The 24,668-nt window shown below is 42.4% G+C and overlaps 1 protein-coding gene across 2 annotated transcripts in view; it reads right to left on the bottom strand.

Annotated features, from left to right (window-relative positions):
- PTN (pleiotrophin) overlaps window positions 1-24,668 on the bottom strand; it is a 78,856-nt gene that overhangs the window by 41,719 nt on the left and 12,469 nt on the right. Inside the window, exon 2 of one of the 2 annotated variants that reach the window (XM_069807570.1) lies at window positions 20,178-20,457. The exons of the other annotated variant lie outside the window; for it this stretch is intronic. The gene's annotated coding sequence lies outside the window, so the exon portion shown is untranslated. The remainder of the gene's footprint in view (window positions 1-20,177; window positions 20,458-24,668) is intronic. 2 annotated transcript variants of the gene reach the window in all.

The following is a 24,668-nucleotide window of genomic DNA, read 5'->3' as shown; positions in this document are numbered from 1 at the left end:
CCTCATCCCGTGGCACAACTCACGGCTGCTCCGCTGACTTGGTGCTACTGAGGAGGCAGCTCAAGCCACTGATCTGTACAGCATGGGCTTCACAGCTTTGATCCAGGCACCTCAGTTCTCCTAGAAAGCAGCAGGTAGTCTCTATCACTAAGGGCACCACACGCACACTGATTTAGCAAGGTGGCCGGCTCCAGACTTTGAATTTTAAGCAACCAAAGTCAACTTCATTGCTGCACACATCAATTAAGAAAAACAATTTGCCCAGAGATTAGTTGTAAATCCAAGACTGTTGGGTTTGCCACTGAAAAAGCTCACAGCCACCTCCCTCATATACCCCACTGTCATAAATCCCTTAATGTTTAACTTGCTCCTGATAATCTATTCTTTACAATAAAGGTGTAAAAGCCATTAATCATAGCAATTTATGGGCCACAGGCTGGATGCCTTTATGCAGTGCCTGTGCAGGGTAGGAATAGTGGCATGTACACCTCAGACACAGCAAGGATGGCCTCTCTCTGCTCTTCTGCAACAAGTTCTCTTTGTACAAGTTAAATTCTACTGTAGTTAAAGTGGCAGCCTTTAGAAACCAACATTTAAATGCAGAAAGATATATCACCCATGGATCAAATTAGTAAGGCTTTACTCTGTATTTATGTTCCTTCCCTTCCAATATATCATCCATCAATATCATACCATCCTTACTGTCCTAGAGACAAGCACATTCTCATCCACTCCACCCTCTCCTCTCCTTTGCTCTGCAATTATAATCAGATAGGCAAACCACAGAAAATGGAACCTCTGCCCTGCATCCTAATAAGGGTGGCTGGTCCCCTAGAACAAACTGGCTTGCAAGATGTGGAAGTCACTGCTGACACTGTGGAGGTAGGAACAGGAAAAAAAACCTAAAAAGTGTGAACTTATGTATTTTAGACCTCTAAAGTGAAAACCTGCTCCCTTTGCTACTGCCAGTCACTCTACGGGTTGCTATAGAGAGTAGTCCAACCTGGGAGAACAGGGAATGGACAGAAGGTTTCTCAAAGGGGTGCTTCTACTCCAGCCAGAATCCCTTGGGAACACTTTTATCTCTGTTCACATAAACCCAGCTGAAACCCTTTACTGCTATTGCCAGCTGAGGAATTTGGAGGACAGCATGGAAAAGCAGCTTTCCAGGGATTGCACTACTACTGTGAGCTGCCATAGTGGTAACAAAGGGGAGCCGGTGTGTGGCCGAAAGACCAGTTTCATGGGCTCCTCTCTGGGCCCAGGGGCCCTTGTCAAGAGCGAAGAGCTCCTGAAGGCTCTGGATTCTTCAGTTACACCAGAATTACACAGAGATGAGTCCTGAAACAGCAAGAGTGCAACTGACCTCAAATGAAATCAGAGTCATATAAACCTGTGAAATTGCAGCTGTCTAAAAATCAAACTAGAGCACCAGACCTTGTAAGATCTCCACTGCTTTTTATACTCTTCATGAGGGGGTAAAGAGCTGAAGATATTTGTAACTCTAAATGGTACTTCCCCTTGGTCCTTTGTTTCTGATTTCTTCCCAGATGTTTAAAAGGACAGAATAGTATCATGGTATGCATGGTTGTTACAATTACTGTAAAACAGGAATTCAGTTTCATTGAGCCTCCCAAGAACATGGTCAATTTTAACTACTGAGTTTTGTAATTTCTCATTTTTGTGAATTTGCAAGAAACAATGATGGGGAAAAAAAAGCCTTAATAAAACTTCAACGCCTGAAGAAGTTAATAGGCAAGTACTGGGGAGGGGTGGAAGAAGGAAAGAAGGAAAGGTGGGGGATGTTGGGATGTTAACTCTTGATAGTTTTGTGGAAAGTTATGACAAGTCATGATTGTTTTATTCCTGCACAGCTCAAACACGTAATGCAATCAGTCCATTCTTGTGTCGGCAACACACCTACCACCAATGGGAGTGATTTCCCCAGAAAGACTCCAGGACATTATTGCAAAACCCCAACCACAAGGTTAGTATAATCTATCATGAATTAAATGCATGATTTGCCATTAGGGAAGATAATTTAAAGGTCCTCGAGGTAGGCTCACTTGTGATATCTGTATAGGTGCAATACAGCATTGCCCTCTGCTGGATTTTAAGCTGCCTGCTCATGCAAAAGTTGCCGCTGGCTGAGCTAGAAAGGATGATTTTTAAACAAGCACTGTACTAATTACCATAAAGGACTATCTTGCCACCAAATAAGGGATGAAATAGTGAATTAATGCTTATTCCTAAGCCTTTCTTTTTTTCACAGGACTAGCACTGCTTCAGACAGGGCCAGCATTGATTCACTCAGCCCTTGCCCAGTCTAGCAACAGTCACAGACTATTATGCATTCCCCAGAGTCCGAACACTGAACAGAATCAGCGCACAATCAGATCCACAACACCTAAATAGGCAGAGACTGAATTTTAGGTGAACTCTGGCTAAACCCATGTCACGGTTCTGGTACCTACAAGACTGGTCCATCTTACATGACTGTCACATCCAACTGGGTGTTTCCCAGCGCACAGCATTCCTGCTGGACAAAGGCCTGCTGCCACCAACTCCCTTCTGGGCATCTCCTGATGAAAAGTCAAGTGCTATTTCCAATCTCTTCATAGGTATGAATACAGAGACTACCTCAGTGTGCACTGATGTATGATGAGTATGACAAGAATGAGGAAGGGCAAACTGGATGCAGCACTACAGCGTAAGCCAAATCTTTTTGTCTGTTCTTGCTGTTCAGCATCTATCGTTTGCTGACTCTTCCCTAGCTTACTGACGTTTGGTATAACTAACCAAATGCACATGCATATACAGGTATATAGCTATACCTGTATGTGTAAACATATTTGAACACAGCTGCCTGTGATGGGTTAATTATAACCACATGACCTAGATAAAGACAACAAATCCCATTTCTGTACTTCTTCAGCTATTATTCTTGCTGATCATGTAAAAGACACAGCAGGGCATTTTGCATCCTGTAGCTTGATGCTGTGCAAAATGGGACCACATCCAGAGAATCAGGACATCTGCTAATTCAGACTAATATATGGGAAACTGAGAGTTAGCAAAATACTCCTTCAGAAAAGAAGAAAGTGCAAATAGAAAGCTCTTTTCCATTTATACTAATTTCCAGCCCATAGTCCACCCTTGCGCTTCTTAAATGGTCCCTCATTGGGTTTCTTTTAACTTTGTTTTTCCCAGCATTCCTTCTCTCTTTCAATCCCTACCTTATTTTCCCATTCTGGTCTCATTTTAACATTTTACTCATTTTCCCTTTTCCACCAAATATACACGCTGTATATTGTCTTCAGAATAGCTAGTCTGCAAAAGCAGCTGCTCATATCCCCAGTTTTCTTAGGATTCCAACTCTTGTTATGTATCTGTTCTGCACTAGAAGCTGTGGGAGCAACTCACTCTTCTCCATGGGTGGTGGTGTTAATGATAATAACAACAACAATAATAATAAACAACTCGGTTTCTAAAGATACTTTCCTGCTTTGTTGCTTGATGAGAATATCTGTACTCTCAAAAACTCTCTAGTGTAGCTCTCCCTGCAAGGTATTCTGCAGTTCTCTGTGGGAGGCTTCTTCCTAAAAATAAATGTCATGATTTGTTTTCTCTTATGTTACAGCTAATCAAATTTTGCCACCATAACATTTCACCATTTCATTATGCTGCATTTCCACTTTGCCCTTTTCCTGCTTCTTTTTTCTCCCTGTACTGTCAAGCCGAGAGCAATGGCTGGGTTTAAATATGAAAATTATCAACCCCAGCCACGTGCAATGAACATAAGAAACAAGCCCCACATTGTTTGATCTCTTGAAAGAAGTTAGCACCAGGAGTCAAGAAGATTTGATAATCTAGCAACTTCAGCTTACAAACTGTGGAAAGTAGGAAACTTAACTGTAATAAAAGGTATGTGTCACTACATACGAAAGCGTTCAGACATGAAAATGTGAAGAATGTACTAAACAGCTTACGGATAGAAGATAAGAATTATATACATAGTTAAAAGAAAAAAAAAACGGTGATAAGCTTCATATTATCCAGAACTCAAATCTTAAATACAAAGTTTACCTAGATGCCAAAATAGAGTTTTATGGACCAGGCAGGCATTAAAGAACACAATTTACAGCTTCAGCCCAATTTTGCACTGCCTTCTGCTTTATTTTATTATGCATACTTGTGCAAATGAGTGGGCAAAATGTTCCATAACATTTTATACTCACCTTGAACAAGTGACTGAACAACATGCAAAGCCATAAAATGGATGTTATAATGATGGCAGAAACCTAAACATGCAGTAATTCCAAAATAGTACCAATTAACAATTGTTTTGCAATTATCAGCAGTCACTATGGCCAGTGATGCAGATGATCTCTCCTGTTTAAGACGGAGGTAATAAGTCATAATGCAAATGGTTCAGCAAAGCAGTCAGAGAGGCAAGGTAATATATAAAATTCTCAACCTGTCACACTCAAGTGCACTCCCTACTTTACATTTTAAAGCACAACCACTGAAATGAAAAAGAAAAAAAAAAACCAACATTGCTATTTAAAATGTAGGTCACAAAGACAAACTTTACTTAAGACTATGTTCTTGAACTTCGGACACACTGTACATCGTGACTGATTATAGTATTGTCTACAACGTTAGCTCTCTGTGTTTTAAATTGGAAAATGCTTGGTGATGACGATATATCAGAATGTGAAAAACCTCCATGTGACCACTGTCCTGTCTTGAACCTATCTGCAGGTAGACATCCACAGGGAAAAAAAAAAAAAAAAAAAAAGAATACTTTGCAAGGCTATAGATGGCCACAAATAGAACAGTGACAATATATCCCTGGTACTTCTTAATAGCAATGTCAGAAAGCCAATGCAAGAACGCTATCAAACTTCTTTTCTCTCCCAGGGTGTGGGTGTCCCAAAGGTCTTGGCACATTCCAAAGCGGTTTGCAGAGTCCCTGGAGGACAGGACTGGCGTGGGAGGACTCTGGCAACACGCAGCCTCCTTTTGAGTTAAATGATGCCAGTAGGGAAGGGGGTAAAAATATTTTGTTCTCTTTATAGCTGTACCATATAACGGAATTTGGAAATTATTGCCAACTAGCAGGTAGAAAAAGTCTAATGTGGATTTCAAAATATCTTGCCTGAAAGAAACGGTGATATTTAAGCTTTCCTGAGACTATCTTTTAGTACCTATCAAAGAAAATACCTACGAGGATTGAGTTCAAGTTTCAACTGCAATAAGGCATGAGTATGGTAGTAAAGTCCAAGCTCAAACAGAAAAACCCTTTGACTGACTTGCATCCAATCAGATCTCTTGGCACCATGATTCTTAAGGAAATTTGAAAAATTGAAGAGTGATACTGAGAATAGGGCAAGGAAGAACCTTCCACTGTTGAAACTTTCTGAAAATTACTGTATTTGTTACTGGTTATTAAACACCAAAAGAAATCAGAGCTGAAAGGTGCTTTGTTTACAAACAAAGCCTAAAGTACTGGACAATTTCATACACACATATTCCCTTCCCATCTCAACTTCTGCACAAATAAAAATAAACCACAAAAAACTCAACACAAAACAAAACAAAAAAATCCAAACACTCAGTGGACCCAGTGTCGGATCTTCTCTCCCATACGCAACTACAGGTTCACGTGTTCATTTCTGTAAGGCGGTAAGGCTGCATGCTTTAGAAAGTAAAAACCCACATTAAGTGCTGCCATTAATGAATCAAAATGGAGATCCCACAAACTCCATTATATTTCTGGTAACCTGTTGTGCTGATAGAGTTAACTAGGCAAGTGCTCAGATATGAAGTCCCGAAGGACTTAGGACCTTACTGGCATGTGAGATAGCTAGATTTGTAAAATGTGGATCTTTTGTACCTCTGCTCAGTGCCCAGCTAGTTCTGGCAATGTCTCAGATGGCAATGCACTTCAAATATAGCTAAATATAAATGTAGCTCAGCTTTATCCTGAATACCTAGAATATTGTAAATTGCTGGCTTCACAGGGTTCATTATAAGCTAACTTACCTCACTAGCTTTTTGTGTTACTGTAGCCACACAATCTTCAGCATCCAAGCTACCACTCAGTCAGCAGGTCTGTATGGATTTCAGTCATACACTACACCGATCTTAATGATTCTTGATTCCGCTCCTAAACAATTAGCTCAACAAGGCTGAATGCACCTTCCGCGATGTGTGCTGGCATGGGAGACAAGGGATCAAACTCCAAACCCAGCCTAGCCATGTTAGTTTTTTTCCTTCTGGGTAGTTTGTGATCCACAGGGTATACTGAAACCTGTTGGCTCTCTTCTATTTTTACTTTTTGCTAAAAAAAGAGAAATTCAGCTTTTGGGTAAGACTGCCTCCCTGTCCAATGAAGAGCAGCTGGCACGCATGCATGCAGGATGGCAGGGTTAAATTCAGACTTGCTTGAAGTTCCAGACCATTTCAACTAACCTCCTACCACCCCCTCCTTAGGTCACTGCATCACGTTTACTTACATGGAAATAAACACATTATACATCTGCCTGCCAGTTACTTTCCCTCTTTTCTTCACCAACAGTAAAAAGTGCTGGCACAGAGCATACCTGTATCTGTTCGCATAATGACTGTATGTGTATGGGATTGCTTCTGAGAATATTTCTGCCATTCTTTGTTCTAGCAATAGGAGAAACAAAACCACTCAAAGCAGAACACAGAGAGAAGAAAAGTTGAAGAAAGAGGATAGTTGATCCTGAAGCATTCCCCTATCTTCATTTCATTAATATTCGTATCTTCTTCTATGATGGAAAGGAGTAACAGCTTATATTGCCAAGGATCATAACACTAGCTTTCTCATGTGTGGATTCAGGGAGACAAGAGGGAACATTCCTGCAGGTAATTAGCCTTGACTGCTAATCACATCAGCCAAAAGTGATGAGCAAATTAGAGCTTCAGTAGAGCAGCTAGTCTGATGCTCTTCCTAGATCCCTAGAGCAGCATTGCTGGTTACTGTGATGCTCTGATGCACAGAGACCTGAAATACATCCTCACTACCATACCAGGACTCGCCTTCACAGCAGTCTGCCCTTGGATCGGATGAGAATACAGACAGCATGTCTTCTATCAGCCTCGCGCTCCACCCCAAGGACCATGTTTTCTTACGGGTCAGGGCAGATGTTCGACTTCTGATTTACTCCATTGATCTGCCCTCATGCTGCAACAGTGCAAACCAAAGAAGAGCAGAAATTATTTGCTTGATCTTCTCAGAGTCAACACTTGTCTGGTTTGCAGTTTTCCAGAAAAAGAGAAAAGTCATGATCCAGTCACAATGAACACAGTGAAAGGTGGACAGGGACTTGGATTCAAATTTGTCTGTATCCCTTGTCTACTAACTCTTTTAATTTTGGGGTTTTTTTAAAAAGCAAACATACTATAGCACTGTGTTTCTACATGACCTGTCACTTGAGATCTTATTCATTCCTGAAGATACAAGGTAAAGTCTCAGCACACACACCTCACCTGCAAAAATGGCTCTTCTATTCAAAAGTTATAAATAGGAAAAAAAGCAAGCATGTAGACAGCACAGCACAGTTTACACCTACACCATCTTTACCTGGAACCTGAAAGAAGTGAGCACAGAAGCAGCCCCAGCAGCCTGTTTTTACAGACCTCTCCCAAGTGTCATACACAAAGCATAAGACTCAAGAGTTGATTCCCTCCAAAAGCCTTCCCAGAGCCAGGGCTGGACCTCACACAGGTCGGCTGTGATGCTTTCTAACCTTCCTCCCACTCCTTGAGTCCCCAGACCTGGACCCATTTCCCAGTGAATGCTGCCTTGCTGACTGACTGCCTGCACCTGCGCGCAAAGAAAGGCTCAGTTCAGCTGGGCATTGGACCGATCCTTCTCTTCCAGGGATACAATTCCAAGATGCCGCCTAGCGCCATGTCCTTTTCTTCTTGTTATGCCCCATATTTGCATTGTTGCAGACATTTGCAGCGGAGGAAGAGCAATAGGGCCCTTGCTTCAGTGACATGCAGGGTCTATGCTACAGCCACCCCAAAGGAGTAAGCCAGCCCAAACAGTGCAGAGAAGGCAGAACGGTGACTCTACTACAGCTAAGAGGTTCCCAAGGGAGGGGGGGGAATAATACTCTACTTTTACGGATGTTGCATATACATGTTATATAGACATGTTATGAGAAACAGTCTCCAAAAGCTGACAGGGATGGGACAAAAGCTGTTTTAGATACACTGAACAGAGAAACAATCAGCCTCAACTCTGTCACTCAAGGAAAAGACTCTGAAACCTTTCAGGGTAGAGGACTGTGTCACAGTTGGCAAAGGCCTAAAACACATGGGATGAAAAAGGACTTGGAAAAAGAGGATGATCAGGAATGGAATGGGCCAGGAGACACAGCAACAAGCGGGCTGTGCATTGAGGAGGAAGGCTGATAGAGAAAGTATCTGAATATGAAGCTCTGCCCAGCCAACTGTGCTGAAGGCACAGGGGCTGAGGCAGTTGCTCAAACGTGCTGAGAGCAGCGACTAGTTTCTGTGTTCTGACATTTTTAGAAACTCAGTGAAGGAAATGGAGAAAAATAAATCCTTCCGAAGATCCTCTCCTCAATCCTAGATGATGATAGCTTAATTATGCTGGAACCTATTAAGGACTAGACTTTAAAGAAAAGCACCCTGTAAGATTTCAAAGGATGAAAACACAGAATTTCATAGATATTACTACTAAAGCCTACAGAATTTAAATGAAAACAGTTACAGGTAGATGTCAGTTTTCCAACTGCTAGAAGATCAGAGTAATTTGATTCCACCTTGTATAAGCATTTACATAAATCAGAGGCTGCCAAGGGATTTAACGATGGGAGTTCTACGTCAAAAGAGTGGGATTTCCAGCCTCTATTTCCAGATCCCGATTGTGATCCGGGCTACGCCACCCCATTTCCCCACTGCCACTCCCCCTCCCTGCCACAGGATAGGCTTGTCGTAAGCAGCTTTCTGCCAGAAGAAGGTTGGATAATTAAGGTAACTACCTCACAAGGTTCAAGGATTAGATCTTCCTCTTTACTGACCCCGAAATAACCTTAGAAAGAAAAAGCAGAGCTCTTAGTGATAAAGGCTGGAGTCTGGGGACAGGAAGAAGCAAAACCATCCGAGGAGTTCAAGCCATTCCAGTGCCCAGCTGACAGCAGCCCATTCCCAGGACACTCCTACCAGTTCTTTTAGCAGCAATTCATCCTCATGGGTTTCAGGAAAGCCATATTTAAACACTTCACGTGATCGGGACCCCTGCACACCACCCAGACTGCATAAAACATCCAAACGTGCCTCTGAATATATTGGAGGTTTGGCCTTTCCTCCAAAGCAAACAATTCTGATTTAGACAGCTTCTCACCAAAGCTAGCCACTGGCTACTTTGGCTTCCCTGCTCCACAGCCAAAGATAACAAGCAGGATGCCTAGAAAGCATTCCAGTCTTAAGTGCTACATCGGCATAAACCACAACACAGGACTAATTTCCTGGCAGCTCCAGGCTGTCTTACACTGCAATAAAGTCTCTTTGAAGGAGTAAGAACATTGTCCCTTCAGACACGACTCTTCGTCAGGATGTCAGTCTGTGCATGTGGCTGGAACAGTAGCTGAAGTGGCAATGTTTCTACTAGCAGTTCCTCCAAGTAAAAAGCTAGTTTAGTATCATTTCTCCCCTTTCTCTTTTAACACAACACACAGAACAGGCCCTTCTCCTCACCTCTACCAGCATACACTGCTATTCCGCAGCGTACAAATTGACCAAGAGAAGGACAGAGATGGGGTACAAGCCTGAAAGACAATTGCTCAGGAGTCACAGAATTTGTCAGTATAGGAAGCACACAACAGCTGAGGTCAGAAGGGACCTCTGGAGGTCATCTTGCCCAACGCCCCTGCTCAAGCCACTTAGAGCCAGTTGCCCAGGACCATGTCCAGATGGCTTCTGAATATCTCCAAGGATGGAGACTCTACAACCTCTCTGGGCAACCTGTGTCGGTCCTCAGTCAGGGAGAGACCCACAGTCTCACTTATGCCTGACACCACAAGCAGACCTGCTTTTGTACAAGGCTGGACACTCACAGACCTGATCGAATTCTCTTGGTGTGGTGTGGGGTTTTGCTTCTCCCAACCCTTGAACAGCCACATCCCCGTGCGGTATCCACACTAACGTGTTCAGATTTTATAGTCCAGACCCTACCAGCTAGGGAGGCAAAAGTCCTGTGATTTAATGTTTTGTCACGTCTGTTCTTTAGCGACAAATGCCTTTAAATGGAAGGCATCACGGTTACAGCTTATGCAGTGCTGTATTTCTGCATTTTAATTCTCAAAATGGCTTGACAGAAGAAGGGGAACTGCTAGTGCTTTACCCAATCAATCCTATTACAGTCTCTGCAAGGCAGAGTACTCCCACTCCTCAGACAACACCCATTAACAACGAGGTCAGCTTTGTGATTACTCCTCGTACTGGCTTTTTTAAGCAGAGTCAACATTAACAGGTGGGTTTGCTACAGAGATGGGAAGAATATATTACAAGCAGGTACGAAAATACAAAGAAATGCAGGAAGAGTAAGCAAGATGACACCCCTGAGGGTGAAACTACAGGACTGCCTCATGAAGAAAAGTCTTTGTGGAAAAGTACAATCAAGCACAGAACAGGTAAGTCAAGTCTCTGCATTAAATCAAATCTCTATGCTTCTTCCCCATTGCCTTCATTTCTTGTTTATTCTGTTTCAGGTGAAAGGAATAGAGGACTAACAGAACTGAAAGTCCTGCTGGAGCGGATTTGTTTCAAACAAGCATCTCACCAGCAAAAGCAGATTAAAAAAAGGAGCCAAATCTCTTAAGGGGGGAAAGAGAATGGCCCTAGTTCACCAGCCAGTACACTTGGTACAAGTGCTGCTCTTGGGGCAGTTCACAGCACCCTTGCATCAAGAATACACTGCAATGCACGTCACCATCCCGCAGATACAGAGAGATCACAGATCAAATGCGATAATTACAGATATGAGAGTGGCCCCCCTCCTATTCACGTGCCGGCAGACTGAGCGCCTGAGTCTGCTAAAGTAGGCCAGTATCTTCCTTATTAACAAAGAAACTCTCCAGCCTCAGTTCCTGCACCACTTTCTTCCACCTCTCATGTAAAAAGACCTATGAAGCTTTTATTCTCCATTCACTTTGTCTCTGCCCTACTTCTGAGGTCCCTTCGGCCTGAGTTTGCATACCTCTGAACCAGTGGTTGCTGTTACAGTTTTGATCCTTTCCCTGGCTGGTTTAGTTGCCTTTTTTAGCTGCAGCACGTCTTCAAAGTTAGAGCTGTTTCTCTCAGTAGTCTCTCCTTTAGCATGGAATAATACATATTGCAGCTGATTGTCTCCCTAATTAGAGGACTTTTAACATCTCTAGAGTTACATATGACTGATAGAGTTCTCATTCATTCAGTAATGTAAGCATCTATTCCTCTTTTGCTTCTCAGTTTAGAGTATTTCTGGCACCTCAAACTACTCCCTCCCTCTCTTCTCTATCCCCCAAAACCAAAATAAACAAGCAAACAAACAAAGAAAACATGCACATGAATGTCAAACTTTTCTAATAACTTCCCTAATTCCTCACTTTTATCTCCTGTGGTCACTATATACAGCCCCAGTTCTTACTTTTACTGCATGACAAAGATGCAGGATCTGTGCAAACTACTCTGAAAAATCCAGTGTTCTCTGAGTCCCTCCTTGTTGCTTTTTAAACAAGTGAAGAAATGTGAAAGAGAAAAATAATACATTATCTTACTAAACCAATTACTGGCTACTACTCTCTTCTATACCACACATGGGGGGAAAAATGCCATGAAAATAAGGACTTGGAAAATAAAAAAGAATCATTAAGGTTGTTATTTTACAAGATTCTGGAAATATTTTTTTATATGAAGGAATAAATAATAAGAAAAAACACAACAGCAAAACACAGGCAAGAGTCTGTCACATTTTACTTTCAGCAAAGAACCCTAACATTCTCCAGCCATAAAAGCCACAATTTTCTAGCCAAAGAAAAAAAAAAACAGAATCCTCCTTCACCTCGAACATGTTAAGCCATTTTTTACACTGCCACAAGGAAGCTCAGGGATGCTAGTGAATAGTAAAATACGCAGAGGAACCATAATGATGAGAAAGACCTTGCAAAGAAGTGTCAAGTACCCTCAGAGAGGAGGAATTGAGTCTTTCCAGACATCCCAACTTGACCTGGATGCTGAAGGCTTCCTACCAAGTGAGATTTAGGGTACAGAGAGACTTTTATAAATCCTGGTTGCTGAGTGCACAGCACAGTTTTTGATAGCGGCATACTCAAGACTAGCAGGAACAGTATTGTCCAGTTTGGGATCTAGACAGATTCAGCAAGCTGAGAAACATAATGGTGGGGGGAGGTTTCAAAGCAAGTTCCACAGGGAGTTTAGAACCAAACTTCTGCATTTTCATCTAATACAGAAAGCATATGAGACAAAGGACAAAAGATTTTATATGCTATAAAATTAGCAGGCTTTCCTGCTAGTACACATTAGGATCAAGTCATCATAAAACAAGAACTGGATAGCCTTGGGGATGGAGGGATAACAAGTTCTGAAACTCAGTAGTACCAGAAGCAAGATCACACTCTTGGGAACTAACAGAAAATTCTGCTTTGAACCACCGGCTCGTAAGGTCGCACAAGTGAGAAAGAGGACTTTTAACACAGACCCTGATTACCACCATGATGAGACCATTCAAAGAGGGGATGTGAATTCAGAATATATCATACACACAGAACATGAGGTCCTGGTGACCTCCTTCTGATTCCTTCCCCCTGTAATCAACCTTCAGAGAAGAAACATCTGCAAATGACAAAATTCAGCAGGTTTCCTTTTGGTTTTGTTTTTTTAATATAGGGATTGGCAAGTTTCCAAATTTAATGTCTTTAAAACACCTAGACTTTGGATGTTTGGAAACAGCTTGATACACTTTGCTCTACTTCACATGCTGTCTTCTGGGACACAGATTTTCTCTCAGTGACTATTTGTACGATGCCAAGAAAACATCCCTCATCTTTGTTGGCTGAGTCTTCCTGGCACCTCTGTGAAAGAAATGAAAAAATTACCTAATGAAATTTCAGTGGCCGGGATACTTATCTATACTCAATTCTCCCTTCCCATTTCTCAGAGAGGAAGGGTTGTTTACATAATCAGAAGATTACATTTGTTGATCAAAGGATGAGGGGAATCCTCTTTACCTCGCATGCCCCATCCGCATGCAGATTTCGGAGCACGGCCTCACTGAAGCACAGTGTATGGCAACACAAATGAACTACCCCTATATTAAGTCACCAGATGTAATCCTGACAACAACTCCAAGCTCTTGGGTTCCTCCTCCTCTGATCTCTCTCTTTCTCCTGCCTCCCTCTCCCTTTGCTTTGATGACTTTGACAGCCAAGTTCTTGGAGAGTCACTCCAGGTTACAACGTGTCACCTTTAATGGAATTCAAAGCTTTAATTCAGAAAGTGGCCACTCTTGACCTCTGGCCCCGCTGCCACCCACTCTGCCACCCCCCTCCTTTCTCCATCGCCATGGAAATGAATAGCCGAGCGAAAAAATGGGAGCAGGCAAAGTCTAAAGCTTTTCACAGAGCCCCCAAAAGAAAGATGAATGAAACTCATTCATCACTGAGCAAGGGACCCAGAGAGCAACGCTGACTGAAAAGCAAGCCAGAGGGAGAGCAAGCAAGGGAGAGAGACAGACCGAGATAGAAAAGGTTACCTCATGCAGGAAGTTATGTGATTTGAAAAAGAAAAGCACAGGAGGTGTGAGGGAACATAGTTCACTTGCAAAAACTGCAGATTCCTCCAAGAAAGATGCTGTTATTTGGGGAGGAGGGGCTATTTCCTCAGCCCCTTCCCCAGATAGAATTTCTTGTCCGATTACTAGGAAAGGATGGAAATTTGAGGGGAGAAGGGAGAAATGACTGAAAAGAAATTGCAGTGAAAGCCTAAAGGATGGGCAGCTCGTTGCAAGGAAAAAAATATAATTAGAAACAAAGCTGTGTTTGTAGTGTTTAAGTTCCCTTCATCAAATCTCCTACTTTAGCGGTATTTTGCCCCCAATGCATACATCTGCCTTTCTTTCTAATCACCTCTGCATCTCATAGCTTGATTTGTCTTGATATGCAATATCAATCAAATATCAAGGCAATTTTTAGCACTAGGGAGCAAATGCACTTAAGAGGCAATAGCTCATTCACTCAGACATAGCACCGGTTTTCCGGTGTGTTCCTCCAATTTCCCCATTTCTCACAACCTCACTACAGCTGCATTGGCAAAGAGCTCCTTCTTTCAGAGCACCTGAAACAGATGCACAGTAAAAGGGAAAAGAGTTAAACGACACCATGTATGCTAACATCAGATGAAGGAAAATGTGCTACTGCATGCTGTCCTACAGACCTGATGGAGCTTGCTGATGCCAGTGACAGAAAGAAAGGGAGAGGGAGAGAAAGGAAAGTCTGAGATGCAGCAGCTCCAAAGAGCTTATTTGCCTGCACCACTTGAAAAAAAGAGATAAGCAGGACAGAAGGAAGGCAAGCAGCAGTGGAAAGTGATTCTCTAAACCCAGAATCTTTTGCAAAGGTATTAGATAAGAGTGTCATAGATTACACTAGCATATTTATATCATTAATGACTTCCCAGAATAACCGGTCAAAATTCATCTCAAGCATACCAAAAATTAGGCAGAAGCCAGCAGGGCACTTTTGGATGGTTATGGGAGAAAAGCTGTAAAGGGCAGGTCTCAGTAAGAGGCAAATTCTTACCTAAGACTGCCTTCTTGCCTTATCCTGACAGAGAAATGATAATGCAGTTCTCCTTTTCACTGAAGGCCAGTCCAAAGCTTACCTGTTAAGTACAACTCAGAATAATGCCTACCTAGAGATTAAGTGATAACTCCAGGAGATAGTTGTCCCTTGCAGAGCGATTACCATTCTGAACCATGAGATTCTTTTTCCTCCTTCTGAAAGCTAATCAGACATGATTCTTTTTCATTCCTCCAATCCTTTTGCCACAATTTAATTCCTTTTTTAGTGTTCTAGTGAAAAGGTATCACGAGAGAGGCAAGAATCATTAAACTTTATTCATTGTTAATTCAGTGAACAAGATGTGAAGCCAAGCTTCCTGGGAGTGGCATTAGCACCTCTGCTGGTCAGTGAGCTCAGACCCAGAGCTCATACTTAAGCTTCATTTTTTTGATAATCTGTATTACCCTCCATGATGGCTCATACTCCAGCTCTAGCCTGAGCTACCCTGCAGATTCCCCAGGGAGGGGAGTTCAGGTGCACAAGGAGAAACGCTCACTTCAATATATACAGTATATATAGTATGTAAGGTCTTTGAGTCACAGTAAGAGTGACGTAGTATATTCACAAAGCCTTTTGAAAAAAGAAAAATAGAAGTGACAACTTGTATACAAGTGAACTGAAACTAAAGCTGGCACTCTCCATTGCTCCCAAGTCTCTCTCCCACAGCTATCAGAACATGTCTATCCAAAATGGAAGCAGGCACAGATAACGCTCCTTTTCACCTGCTGAAGGCCCACTACTGAGGTGGGGGTTTTAGCTTGTTGCTTGTTTCCCATTATTGGGGAATCATTCCCTCCAAATACCCAAAGACTCGCTAAGACCACAGGTATCGCCTGTTAAAGCTAATGAAGCATATTTCACTACAGAAGGATGCCAGCACTGAAGGCACAATACAGACTTGCTACTACCTCTCTACAACTTGTCTTTCATGAGAAGCGGCTCCGCAGACGTAGAAATGCCAGAAGTAATGCTACAGGCTCATAGACCGAGGACAGAAGGAAGAGCACTGCAACAGGCAGAGGGGGAGAAGAAAGCCTGAAACCTTACAGTACTGCTCCTCACACCTTGCCTCATCCTCCCCACTCTTCTGGCCTGCAAACATCTTCCTCTCTCCCAACCCCATGGTCCTGTAGCTTTGCCTCTTCAAAAGCTGGCTTGCAAATAGAAAAAGTGATCACTTAGGAAAAGTTTTGACAGTTATTAAAAAAAAAAAAAGACTATTTATTCAAGGCATGGCAGAAGTTAATAGGATGATGCTATTCCACACAGGCAGAGCAACGACACAGCTCTAGTATAAAACAATTTGTGTTAGTGTTAAGAACAGGTAACAGTAATATCTTACTAAGGAATTACCCTCTAAATGGTTCTTCTCTCTGGTGGCCTCAGCCTAGGGCTTTGAATTGTCTTGAATGAAGATGTCTCTGGTTGATCCATGCTTAATTGCCACTGTAGGGAACTTCAGGTCAGGTCTATGCTGCACATCTGTTTATGTTAGACAGATTTTGGTAGCAGCAAATTGTGCCACAAATGGCTCCACAGAGGTGGGAAGCCTCATTTGGTCTTCAAAGTAACCAACTTCCTACAGTAAATTGAAAAACTTCAGTGCTCCAAACCATGAAGAACACCTGCATGTCATTAAGTACTTAATGCTGAGCATACAGCTTTCTGGGTCACCATCTGTTCAGCAAAAGCACCGGCTCCTGGCTGCTGTTCCCCAATTCAGTGCAATCCAGGGTTTGAACTCTCAGCCTTGGCAGCTCACAGTTACCCAAAAGGTAGCATGGATGGATCTTCTGTGTCAGCAATACAAATCTAAAAACAGTGTCCCAAGAGAGAACAATTCAACCAGGCAGAGGTAAGTAAAGTCTGTTTAAGGATTAGGAGCTAATCAGAATATCTCATAACGTATATGCCTCTGTTTGTTGTATCTACTGCTGCCCTTCTAATCTCATCAAGATGCCTGCTTATCTGCAGTTATCTGGCTCTGGTAATACTTATTGTCTGTGTTGTTTAAGCGAAGTTCTCTCTTGTGCTAGAAAGTTTGCTATCTAGGCAACTACTCACCAAAGAAAGTTCAAAATTAACATGCCCTCACCGAAACAACAAAACTTGTTGAAAACTCTTTTTGTAGCAGTAGGAGGAGCTACCTGCATAAAGCTAGAGAAGAAATATCTCATGAGCTCTAGAAATCCAGAATTACTTTCCCTCTGGCTCCACAGGAGCCAGGCTGGCCCAATACTGGCACTTCTATCCAAAGTTTTCAGCCTAGAGCTTCAACCTTTTGAAGTTCAATCGCCAGATGGTTCCACTACATCAACGTCATCATTAAATTAGGCAACATTAATTACAGAGATAAAACAAGAGGTAATGGGTCCTAATGGTCACTGGGGAAGCATGACCTTTGCATAAAACAAAGCAGGACAAAGAGAGAACAGAGGCTGCTCTAAGGTCTGGGGAACCGATGTAGGCTATAACCACTTTCCACATCACAGGCTTACAACTTCTGCTTTTTGCCCCCAGTCCTCCCCACCCAAGTTGTATTACACATGAAAACTCAATTTAAGGAAATGTACTTTGTGGAACAGTTCCATATTCTCAGAGAGAAGAACAAATAAATTTTTCCCATTTGGTAAAATCCTATTTGGGATCTGATCTTTCAGAATCTTCTTAAATAAAGCCAGCAATTTATTATAACTATAGCCGGTGCTCAAATTGAACTAGAGTTCAAAGCTGCTAAGCTCCTTCATTCTTCTCATTGAGAAGAAAATCAGCATTTCTCTTGATTCTGGAAACAGAACTGGCTTATCCACATGACTAGAAAAGCATAAATAAAGGCACACCAATCCCATGAGCAAAGGAAGCCAATAAAGCTGATATCCTTCTCTTCCCTAATGCCTCTGTTTCCTCAGTCTTGCAAAATCCAGAACTCCTCCTTATCCCTGCATACCTTGCACATTCCCCAACTAAAAGTGGGCCAGAAATAGCACACAATGGTGCAGATACTCTTCTTCTTTGAACTGGCAACACCTTAGCTTGATTTAGTTTATTTCACTCTAAAGAGATTTGTTTACATTTAAAAATTGACACAATCTACCTATGTCACAAATGCATGCTTTTCTTCATTTAGATTCACTTGCCTAAGAGGCTTTATACAGGCAAGACCTAAAGACAGTAAGACAATGCTTGGATGGAGACCTTTTGTGCTAAAGGACTAGGGTTTCAGGAATAAGGATTGTGGCCTGCCTGTCTGCTATCAAGAAAACCGTACTTGATGGGAAAGGAAAGCACACACATAGCTACCATTCCACTAAGGCGAGGTAAACAGGGGGAGGAGGAAAAAAAAAAACCCCAAAACAAAAACCAAAAAACACACAAACCCTACACTTACAAAGGAAGGAGGAAGCAACTCTATAATTTGATGTTTGGCTCTACTCTACTAGGTTTACAGCAGCTGAGTTACAATTTGATATGATAAAGGGCAATACCAGTGGGACTTGCAACATGTTACAGCCTTTGTAGGAAGCAAATTGGCACCTCAATTACAGTATTTGTGCATTACAGTTAAAGAGAGAACTCCATTACTTGTTAAAGCAGGACACATTTGCTATCTTTTAAAACACAGACTCCTGCTTCGCTGGCCTGCCCACATTTCACCTCTGAGCAGCTGAGAAAAACTCCTCTGTCAAGACAAAATGTATGCCCTTATGCAAAAGCCCCAAGTTAGCGCCTTGTACCAATCTTCTGGAATCCACAATTCCACATTTGCCATTTACGCTTCGTAAGATGAGGGATCCACTACCTTCTATGAAAGCTTTTGTGAAATTATCATCCTGCCTCCTACCATGGACACTGTAAAATAGTACATTAATTTGTAATTGAATTTTTCTTATCATGGCTTTCTCCAGTAAGTTAGAGAGGCCTTCAGTACTTGTTATTTTTCCTCCCTAAAAGATATTTATAATGTGGTTATCTGTTCTTGAGTCTGTCAGGCAGACTAAGCTCTTTAAGCCACAGAGCAAACTTTCTCCAGCCATTAGTTTGTTGGAGACACCAAGACAGAATGCCTTCTCCTGGTATCTCTGTCATTACCACCATCACCCTAGGCTGGGCCTCTCATGTATATGCCTAAGAATTGATTTTAGTCATTTCTCCACTGCACTACATTCAGAGCTCATCTGCCAATGGCTACCTCCTATGACCCCCTAAAATCTTTTTTAGTCACTGCTTTCCAGACATTTCCCACTATGTAAGTTTCATTCACACATACAGAGCTAGAAAGGACTAAAACATGCTGTGCTAAGCCACCTGCAACTTTATTTTCAGCCCTGAAAACGCAACAGGGAAAATGTCACCCATCCCCAAGACACAGACAGACACGGGAAGGAACAGGTGGAAAGAGGCTCCCTGCCTTTTCCTGGCACCTTTCCCCATTCCAAAAAGGTAGAGACAGGTCCTCAGCAGCCTCAGGCTGTTAATAATGGTGCCAATGCTCAGTTAGACATGAGTTTTGCAATATTTAGTATTTTCCTTAAAGACTAAAGTCTAATTCTTAATTTTTAAAAGAAAAAAATAAAAACGTATTTTCAGTCTTCAGCTTTAAAGAAAATACTTGAAAGTGTGACCAATGGGTTACATTAAAATAATAAAAACCTATGTAGAAGCCAGAACAAAGAATCGCATCGCTGTTTTGGATTTTCTTCATTTAGTGATTTTTAGGCCAATATCCTGACAGGAAAGGGGGAGGAGTGGGGCTGTCAGTACTGTATTCAATGAGTATAATTACACTGAATTAGTGCTAAGGGGTTTAGAGAGAGGGCGAAAAAATACTATTCCACAGAGTTAATATAAAGTGGGCTTTCATGTACATACAAACCCACAAGGAGCAAGCTACTGCCTGCTGAGACCTATTTGAGAGCCAAGGGATTGATCGGACTCAGCCAGCCCTTGCTTAAGAAAAAAGCTGCAGTTGTGAATTACTGTAAAGCAGTATTCACATGATTGATGGGTTTACCCCCACCACCACATTTGTTTCAAAGATCCATTTTGTCTTCTGCGGTGACGGTGTGAATTAACCCCTCTCACAATGGCTGGCTGCATTTTGCAAGACCAGTCCAAGGTCTGGGAGCTCGATGAAGCTTTTATCTTATGCAGCCATGTGACCGGGAAAATGGGAAAGAGATGCTATTTAACACCCAGGCTTCTGAGGAGCACCGTAACACCAACCTCCTCAAATAGTCTGCAAACTTTCTGCTGTCAGACCAGCCAGCTCCTCACCTGCCTGGAGAACTGCCTTTGAAGGAGCTCTGCTTCTGATCTCCCTTGCAGTCTGATGCTCCACCCACTTGTCCTTACATCCAAGGGAGCATAAGGTATATTTATTTCATCTCTTGCCTTTTTAACCCAGTTTGCTGTCAGCCATAGGTTTGGTGGGGTTTTTTTTTTCTTCTTCTTTTTTCCCCATGGAGAGCAAGGGAAAGCCTGAACTCTGTGTGCAGTAAAGAATCCAGAGACTCCAGGTCGATTTGTGATGGGATTTCTCCTCAAGCCTCATGCACTGTAAATTGAAAGTGGTAGTTAGAATAACCAAGGGAATGGGGGAGAACAACCAGAAATGGGCCTAGACCATGACCAGCTTTTAAAAAGCTCCTGAAATCTTTTGAATTGACAGTATGACACAGAAAGCCAGATTTCCATGGAAGCCCAATCACCTGCCTGCTTAGGAACAGGCCCACAGCATCTCAGGAACAGCTTATTCAGCCAGGAAATCTGTTCTTGTCAACTGCAAACTGCCCTCTGCTCTTCCCAGTTCCCAGGAAGGTATTACATACATGAATAAGATTTCTTTTTCCTTTATGAGGTAAATACATTGCTTAAAAGAGAGGAAAAAACAAACAAACAAACAAACAACACAGCATTAAATACTATTAGCTACACCAAGCTGGCTGCAGGCAAGTGAAATGTAACCTTCCCATCCACAACTCTGCAAATGCTTTTCATACTGTGTCTGCACCACTTCATTTTTCTTGCCCTGGACTTCCATAAAACCATGTGTCTTATCTTAGAGCATCTCCTCTGTATTCACAGTCCTGTTCTAGCCACAAGGAGAAAAAAAAAATAATTAAAAAAATGATGCATCGCCACTGCAGTCATCTGTGTCACTGTACTCCCCGCCACCACACTGCCAGCATTTCTTAATCGCTACCTGCGGCACCCGCTGCTCCCCACAGTGCGAGAGCCCTTTATCCCAGCCCTACCTGCCGTCCCAGGCCTGGCCCTGGGAAAAGGGCGTAAAAGCACGACAGCGCAGCTGGTTTTACAACGAACGTTAGGCGGGGGAGCTTCTCGGCACGTCCTGCCTTGGTTTGTCATGGCACATCGTAGAAGTCCTCTGTCCTCGGTTTAGAGCACCTTGTGATCAATCCTCCTCGGTCCTTCCTTGGACACCGCCTCGATAGCTATGGCAGATGTTGCAGGAATCACAAATGCCGAACCCAAGTGCTGTGAGAGGTCTCTGCCTAAAAAACGCAGCCTTCAAAGAGGCAGATGCTGAAGTAGCACCAAATGGAGTCAAACACATTCCAGCCACTACACTCGATTCTCACTTGGAGATACAAATTCTGAGGCCAAAATGTGTCATGACTGAAAGCATCCAGTAGCTCCGTCAGTCCCTGTGCATCAAAGTTATTAGCGACCCACACAATCCACAACTACAGCTCAGCTGTCCTGGAGTGACTGGGTTAACAGATGAACACTCAGCATCCTCGGGAGAGTACAGAAACTGCTGTCAGACCTTCTCCTGCTATCTCACAACCACGTTTCCAAATTTTATGTGTGCGTATTTTATTAACCCCAAAGGACAGCATGTTTCATTTCTCTGTGAAAAACCTCTCTCAATTGCAAAGAAACCGCCCAATTTGTCAGGATCATTTTGACTTTTACTGTGCTTGTGACCCCTGTTGCTGTGCTTTGCAAGTCCTACACGCGGGCTTTCTGCTCCACCACTGAAACAGAGGAGGAGGACAACGGGATCAACGGCAGGCTGTGCCGGGACCTCGCAGAGCTGCCGGCAGCCTGCAAACCAAACGTATGGAAAACCACACTGCAAGGCAACGTCACGAATCCTGCGTGAGCCGGGGAGGTGGGGGAAGACCAGAGCAGCAGAGTACACTAGCATTATCGCTGTGCTAATACGACACTGCTGTGTTAACAGAGCCGTCAAATCCCATAGACCCACCGTACCAAGCCGAAGGCTCACCCCGTCCCAGGAGGCTGGCGAGCTTTGTTTCTACCTGTCATATGACAAAAACATTTCCACTGATCAGCACTCTAAGTTATTCTCTTCCCTCCCCCCGGAAATCCCCTAACTGAGGTTCAGTCCAGTGGCAATAGCAGCTGGATGTAAAACACTACTAAGAAAAGTCAAGTTATTTCATTTCCAAAGCTTGTGGGCAGTGGAGTACCATTAAAGCCAGGCATGTTTTTCTTCTCGTTCCACCTAAACAATGATTTACTTTAAACAAAAGCTACTTGTTGTCAACCCTTCATTTGCCACGCTCAGAGACGTCATAGGCAAAATCTAAAAGCACCATCATTAGAAGCAGGAGGTTAAATGCAACCTCGGTTGGCTTCTGTTACTCCTAATGCTGCGTGTGTCACAGCAAAAGCTGTAGCGCACTTAGTGACTCACATGATGACAAGGAGTACTAAGGCCTTGTGCCCATTCACAGCATCCTACATAAAAGCCACTTGAGCTCATCAAGAATAGGAATGAACTCTTTCTTAAGTCCAGCCCAATCCAGTTAACAGGCTTATATGGAAATGCTGAGAGACAAGTCTTACAACTGGCAACACACCTAACTTGTATGCAATAGTTTGCTAAAAATTAAGGAAGAACATGTATGCACCGCCTAGCTGAGGTTTGTAACTGCCTCTTTCATCTCCGTTTATTCCTTTATGGATGCTTTTGTCTAAAGACAGGAATTTAATAAAGGGCTTGAGTGACCTTTGTCATTAGTAACCATATATATAACCATTGTCATTATAACCATTATATAAAAAAAAGCCAACCCTGTTAAATACAGAAGCCCATCTCAGTCTTCCTGATCAATTAGCATTCCCTTCCTGCTCTTGGCATATGTTTGCGTAAATTGATTTGTTTCTGCTAAAGATATGCCAGCATGCATCAAAGGAGGGAAAAAAAAAAAGATGCAGAGAGGCTTTGAGATTTTTTTGTTGTGACATCAGTTGGTGATAACACACTACTCTCTCCTGTCTCCCTCAATCCATCTGTGCACGGAGATGCAACCTGGGGAAGGGGCTGCTCCTGACTTTCTGCTGAGGAGCAAGCATGTAAGTGGATACCCAAACCCAGTTCTTCCCACCACCCCCAACCATGCAGGATAGCTCCGAAATTAAGGACGCAACAGAAGATTTCTTCCATTCAAAAACCAATGATTTGCTTTGGGATTCATTAACTCAAAGGTAATAACCTTAAAGTACCTGTAACCTAACTTGCCAAGTCTTGATTTTCCATAATAGAAACTGGGGGGGGAGGAAGGGAAGCATCAATTTTGCCCACAATATGAATAATTCTAGGTGTTAAATGAAAAACATTTTAGGAGTACAAGTGTTACTACGAGAAGCTAATATTAAAAACATTCTCTGTGAGATGCAGGGAGACTAAGTCAGCATCAGATTAATTGAACACAGCCAGACTTAAGGGGAAATGGGTAGTTTTCACAGGATATTCCGACTCTGACAAGATACTTGTTTTCAAATAGTTGTCCATTTACCACAGCTGGAAAGCATCAGGGCATCAAATTAGATGTACATGAGTGGAATCAGCTTGCATTTCTGATATCACAAACAGCTTCCTGGAGCACAGTTTGCTCAAGTGTTAATCAAAAAGAAGGCAGTAACACAAAAAGTGTTAATGTCAAATTATACAGCCAATCGAAATCACAATGAGCCTACACACATACATACATTTATTTTTACATATGTATTTAGTTACTTTGGTGGACTTCACATGAGGCCTTTAGCTAAAATGCTTAGAGGGGATTCTTCTAAAGGAGAAAACGTACAGCCTTGAGCTATACTTGCACATATAGCAAGTAAGAAAGAGGAAGAAGTCAGAAGTACAAATTTGACTTTTGAGGTTCTCTTCAATGAGCATTTCCTCACAGGGAGGTACATTAGAGGAGTGTTTCCAACTACAAATTCTGAGCTACAGTCTTGAGGATGATAGAATACAAGCCTCCAATTCAGACCAGAGATAATTGATGTAAAATACTTGGTGATCAAATGATGACGATGTCACCATTTTCTAGAAATGGGAAAGTGAGATAATTTTTATAAATTATTTCTTGTCAGTGTAACCAATTCATATGATGGCAGCTGGTTTGAAGCTTGCAGAAGGAAAATCTATAATGAGTTAGTCCCAAACAATGGAAAATAATTGATTCAGGAATTAGACAGGGCTATTTTTCTAGACTAAGTTCCAAAGGGAGAATTGCCGCAGTTCAGATATATTTCCACAGTATGTAAACATAGAATTCTCTCACAATCCTTTGAAATCTTCACCGCAAAGTTACTACATGATTTTGGTGGATGCTGTAATTGGGAGGTTGTTACCAGTCCTAAGAGAACCAGGCTTCAAGGAGCACAATATTTGGGAGTCACTTCTTTCTGTTCCCTGCAAGACTTTCTTTAATAAAGCATGCAAGGAATGAGCACAGATATTCTGAAAGGATGCCAAAGTGCAAT

The sequence above is a fragment of the Haliaeetus albicilla genome, chromosome 19 (genome assembly GCF_947461875.1).
Source record: "Haliaeetus albicilla chromosome 19, bHalAlb1.1, whole genome shotgun sequence".
NCBI classification, from domain to species: Eukaryota; Metazoa; Chordata; class Aves; order Accipitriformes; family Accipitridae; genus Haliaeetus; species Haliaeetus albicilla.
Note: the sequence above shows the minus strand (reverse complement) of the source record. Positions and strands in the feature narration are given on the sequence as shown.